Here is a 6000-nt window from a genome sequence, read left to right as displayed (position 1 = left end):
GACGTCATCCGTGGTTAACCATTATCCTCAGGAGGGCTTCACTCTGTTTCCAACATACCTGTGGGAGCCAGTTCATGCTGAAAAAAATCCCTTTTAAACATCTTAAGCAGAACGAAAGAGACAGACTAAAAGAACTATGGAGTTTGTTTTACAGCCAAGTCCAAACTCACTTGGTGCAGAGGGGGTGGGGCGACACAGTGTCCCCAGACAGTGATGCCCACCGACCCTACCCAAGCTCCCTAGGCTCAGTCTGCATGCCCTAATATGGCTATTTTCTTATCCCCGCCCTACCAACCAGTCCCCCATAGAGCCTTGAATCCGTATTTACAGCAGCATCCATTGACATTTTTTCCTGGTACGCCCAGCGCTGGGTCGCTGTTGTCAGGGCAACAGCGTGTCTGCCGGGAGCACCAGCTCTCCAGGGTTTCCAAGGCAACCACTCAGTAGAGTGGAAGCAGGTGCAGCGCCTTGAGAAGAGGCCTGGGGAGGAGCCAGTTAGGGTGAGGACCCTTGGGGGACAGAGAGGCGTGGCCGCTAGGCTGCAGTGTGGTGTGCTCAGAAGATCGGCCTTTGTACTTGCTCTAAAACATTACTTTCGGTGGAATATTCGGCTTTGATGGTGAACTTGCAACACTGAACCCCGGATTCCTCCGAGCTTGGTGTATCCAGTTTGTCTCCGGGAACCACTTGCGCTTTGGAAATGGTCCAAGCGGATAAACTGCAGCGGAACGTCCCCACACAGTAAGGTCCCGGTGAAATGAGCCCTAGGAACAGACGAGGGAGTTGATGTGCGCCACTAAAACGTGAGGCTCAGTTGCATGGCCTTGTTGCGCATCGCGTGGTGCCCAGGACATCCCACCAAGGCCCAGGAGTCAAGTAGGAACCGGGCTGGAGGAGGCTGCATAAGGTCCTTTCCGTTTGAGATGCAGGTTAGCTCACCTGCACTGTACTCGTCCCGGGTTCGGTTCATTCGTCTTTGTTTTCTGAAAGAAATGCTGCTGGGAACCGATCAGATAGATTTATATTCCAAGTGAATAGGAAAGAAGCGAGGTTTCTGGAGGACTTTTTGGCTTATGAATCTTGGCGTAGTGGGTCCCTGTGCAATCTTTCCTGCGGCCGAGCCTGGGAGACTGCGGTGAAAGGCGCTGACTGAGTCCCCCGCCTGTCATCTGCGGCTCCTCGGAGGGAGGGGGGTTGGGGGGGGAGGGGGAAGGGCAGGCTGTCTGACACAGTTATTAAACCTGGCAGCTGCGTTGGCGGCACCGAGAAGCATTTTGGGGGAGCTCGCGGAAAATAAGGGGCTGCCAGATGGCCGTCTGCTAGTCCTTTCTTGCTGCCTGCAAAGCGGCCCTGCAGAGCTTCCTTGTAGTTCTGGTTGGTGACCAGAGTTCGGGCACTTTGGCAAACATTTGAAACGTGAGTATATGCCACCGCGGTAGGGGCAGGCGCCTGGCGACAGGATCGGAACACTTACGGCTTCGGTGACGGAAGCCTTAGACGGCGCCGGCGAGGGGACCAGCTGCTAAGGGTACCCGCATGCACATCTCCACGTCTGGTCGTCTGGAGGTGGCGCGAGCTGGCCGCACCCCTGGCGGCCTGGGGAGGGGCTTAGGCGTAGGTTGGTAGCGAGTAGTGTGAGGACGGACTCAACACAAAAGAACCCAGGGTCTAAGCAGCACAGTCCTGTCCAGCCACTAGGGAAAGGCGAGAAGTCACATTTTAGCGTTGACTCACAGCAGTGAGACATATCTTCTGTTTCCTCGTCCAGTGCATGATCTTTGTGCACTGATCAGGGACTAACTCAGTCCTCCTTGAAGCCACCTAGCTGGGCCACAGGCTCACTGCCCCTGGGTCTGGATGGCGGTAGGATTTCAGAATACTGAGTCTTCACGTCTCTCTGTAAGGCTTCAAGTTGGCTTCTTCCTTTTTCTCCACATGGTATTTGTTCTTACAGGGCAGGGTTTTCTTTCTTTCTTTCTTTCTTTCTTTCTTTCTTTCTTTCTTCCTTCCTTCCTTCCTTCCTTCCTTCCTTTCTTCTTCTCCTTCTTCACCTTCTTTCTCCTCCTCCTCCTCCTCCTCTTTCTTCAGACTAGAGACAAAAGAAAAGACTTCAGTTCCTTCCTTTCTTGCCAAATGAATGTTGTGAAAGGGTGTGATGGGTTTTGTTTGATGCCGACATTGCTTGCTACAGGAAACCTTGGCGTTAGATTTAGTTATATATATATAATTTTGGGCAAGACGTTCAACTTTACAAATGTGGCAACGTCAAGGCCTCTCTAGAGTCTGTATCTCTCTGGAGGAATCTGGTCAACACAGTCCAGTGGCTCCTGAACACCATGTTCAGAGACTGGGTTATCTTTTGATGTCCATCTGGCTCAGAAGTCTACTCTCTTGTCCCGGCCTTCTCCTCTACTCTCTGGGCAAGGCTTGCTTCCCTGTGATTTCTTTCTTTCTTTTTCTTTTTTTTTTTTTTTTGGTTTTTCGAGACAGGGTTTCTCTGTAGTAGCCTTGGCTGTCCTGGACTCACTTTGTAGACCAGGCTGGCCTCGAACTCACAGTATCCGCCTGCCTCTGCCTCCCGAGTGCTGGGATTAAAGGCGTGCGCCACCACTGCCCGGCTTTCCCTGTGATTTCTTGAGTCCTGCTTGCAGCATCTTGGCTGTGGGCCATGGAAGACGTGGCCTTCCCTAGAAAGTACTACACATCCAGGACTAGTGCAGGTTGGGAATGCTGGCCATAAACAAGTGCTAGAACTTTCTGGGTCTCTATCTCCTCAGGCATAACCAGGGCACAGCAAGCTATCTCCAGATCTGCTTAGGAGACATGCTAAGGTGTGGGCCAATCTTCCAATTCTATGTCTTGCCTGAGCATCTTTTACCAGCCTGACCTTTAAGGGTTGGTTTAATAAGAGCAAGCAGGATTTGAGGGGAAAGCACACAGAATGCTTTAATATTCAGAAAAGCCCCAACCAAATGCAGCTTAGAAACTCACGGATTATAAAGTAGTCTATAGGGAAGAAACTAAAGCTTAAATTTTACATAAATGATTATGGTCATGTCTCCAAAATGAGACTTGATATTTGGTACTCGAATTTGCACCACATATTGGTTTTCACACCACTGTGTAGTTTCTCAGTTCCTTGTTAATCGGAATCAGATTGCGACTACATTTAAGGTCTGTGAAGAGCAACCGATGTGGTTCTGAGATATTTATTAGGTATGACATAGAAACCAGAAACTACTGACTAAAATAAAGGGGTGCTGTTCCCAGGATCCCCTGATCTTGGAAGAAACTGTGGAAAAATTAGTTGAGTATGGAGAATGGGACGGCCAAAACAGTGACGGCAAAAACCAAGGCTGTTTTAGGAAGAAAAAGAGAAGTAACTTTGTTACTGCCAAGGAAATTTGTTAGATTGAATCTAACAGAAAGGTTCTAAAATGGTGTTGACCACCAAGGAACATCTAGAAGAAAGTAAGTTGCTGCCTACTTTTCCTGCCTTAGCCACTCTTAACCCTTTCAGGCCTGGCCACTCTTAGGCCTGGCTTCACACCTTGGACCTGTAAGACTCGAACACCCAGGTTATTTCCCAGGCTGGGATTTGAACTCATTTGGCCTGATCCCAGGGATGGATCTATTCTTACAGCTCTCAATGTACTAAAAAAAAATAATAAAAAAGATTGAGAGACACCTGTTCATGCCTCAGTTGGCCAGGTCTCTTGCTGCAGGGACAGGCAGGAAGGAGACGTGCTGAGAAGCCGTGTCCCTGATGGGGTTGACTGAGGAGGACAGCAAGCCGCCTACACCAAGGCTAGCCAGCTCTGCCAGAGGGAGCCAGGAGCCTAGCTTTCAATCTGTTAATGTGGAACCACCAGATCTTTAAAGGCTGGCAACTAATTAAAACATCTGAAAGTGCACTGTGCTTGCCAAACAAAACGCCCCTGCCAGAATGGTCTTACAGTCCAGATTGGGCAACCTCACCAGACCTTGCCTTCTCAGAAAAGGTCAGTGCAGGGTCACAGGGGGTGAAATCAAGTGGGCTATCTGCTGTCCTAGGACCTCTAGCTTTGGTCCTTGGGGTTTATTCTTTCTTTTTTTGAAACAAGAAATAAACTTTTTTTTTTTTTCCCACATTTTCTTCCTGGTGCTGCTGGTAGGACGCAGGGTTTGGCACAGGCTGACCTTAAGGCTTCCTTGGGAAGGCTCATTGTTTTCTGGCATGACATCTCTGGATTAATGAAATAAAGAAGCATTCTATAGCTTTCTAGGGGCTTCTCTGGCTGTGAATCAAAGGAAGGTGGTCTGCATAAACTGACAACATTTGTCTCCTCCCTGAATTGAACCCCACAGAGTTCCCTGGCAGCTCCTCCCCCCACCCCCGTGGAGGTGGGAATGAACATTGGGGCCTTGGAAATGAAGGAACAGTCTCAATGCTGTCTGTCTCCTGGGCTGGAAAGTGGGCTTATGGGCAGGGGGTAAGAAAACACGGGGTGCCTTTCATATATAAGTAGTACGGATGGTGACATAAGATCTATTCTCAGTTCACTATATCTTGAGTTTTCCTTTAAGCCACAGAAGCAATCGAAAGTGTTGTGTCTCCATTAGCCAGGAGGAAGCGTTTAATGCTACTCTGCACAGCTTGAAGTGTCCTTGTTGGGTGCAGAAATAATTCAAGAGACTGGAGTAGACTGTCTTGGCTGTATTCTCCATGCCTGGCCCTTGGGCCAAGGCTCTTGTATTTTGACTGGGTCCTGTGTTGGTTTTGTTTAGTTTGATTTGACATCTATTAACCATACATATTTATGGGGTACACTTTAATGTTTTATACATATTTATCTTGTGTAACAATCAAGCTGGGGTAATTAGCATATTATAATTTCAAGCTTTAGTAATTTCTCTGTGACAAGATCATTCGAAACCCTCCCTTCTGGTTATTTTAAAATGCAATACATCTTGTTAACCGAAGTCACCCTGCTGTGTGAACAGCAGGATTTATTTCTCCCATCTACATATTTTATGCCAGTAACAAAGCTCATCCTGCTGTCTCCCCTCCTCCCTCAGCCCCCAGGACCAAAGTCTGCTCTCTACTTCTGTGACGTCAGATCTTAGGTTCCTCATGAGTAAGGTCATCCAGTGCTCAGTATATTTCCTGAATGTGATGTCATCCAGGCCCAACACGCTACCAGTGACAGCATTCTGTTTTTTTGAGGAGTGTTGTACTGTTTTCCACCATAGTTACACTTACTTACATTCCCACCGATCACATACAGCAGTTCTGGTCTCTCCACAGCCTCACTGGCACGATGGCTTCTTGACTTTTGATTACAGACACTTGAGCCAGGCTGAGCTGATATATTCTTGCGGGTTTGATTTGTAGTCTCTGATAATCAGTGCAACTGATTTGGTTTTTTGTTTGTTTGCCTGTTTGTTTTTGTTTTTTCAATCATGCCTTGTATGTCACTGTGACCCGGCTTTACCTAGCCAGCCATCTTGGTAACTACCATTTTGCTTGCCAGGTAACCCTGGCACACATTCTAAACCCTGTAAGAACAACAAAGTCATTACAACAGTCAACTAAATGTTTTAGGCAGTGCCTAGACTGTTTGTTTTTATTTAACCAGTGTGGGTCATGTTGACAGGTGTTGAAGAAAGTCAGATTTATCCAGCTACTCTGTCTAGCTTAAGATCCCTCCTCCCTCAGGATCCCAGGACCCTCTGCTCTTGCTGATGCCTTAGCTTGTCTTCTTCTTAGGTCTCTGGTAAATTTTACCTTGTACAACTCTGGACACCCTCCACCCTTTTCCCCACTCCTTGACATCATTTTTTTTGCAACTAGTTCTTAGACATCTGGTCTCCTGAAATGTGCATCTTCTTCTGGGAAATGATTTTGGTCTATTTTAAGATGAGATTCTTTGTTTCTTGATATTGAGATGTTAGTTTCTTTGTGTGTTCTGGATGTTAACTCTGGCTCAGACGGGCAATCTGTATAGTGTCTCCTCCTCC

General features: G+C 47.6%; 1 protein-coding gene across 1 annotated transcript in view; it reads left to right on the top strand.

Moving 5' to 3' along the window:
* Nucleotides 1–454: 454 nt before the first annotated feature.
* TRIM2 (tripartite motif containing 2) overlaps nt 455–6000 on the top strand; it is a 146472-nt gene continuing 140926 nt past the window's right edge. The window contains exon 1 of the mRNA XM_084768914.1: nt 455–741. The gene's annotated coding sequence lies outside the window, so the exon portion shown is untranslated. The remainder of the gene's footprint in view (nt 742–6000) is intronic.

Source organism: Acomys minous (genome assembly GCF_964271855.1).
Source record: "Acomys minous genome assembly, chromosome: 19".
Classification (NCBI taxonomy): domain Eukaryota; kingdom Metazoa; phylum Chordata; class Mammalia; order Rodentia; family Muridae; genus Acomys; species Acomys minous.
The sequence above is the reverse complement of the archived record's forward strand: the minus strand, read 5'-3'. Positions and strand labels throughout refer to the sequence as shown.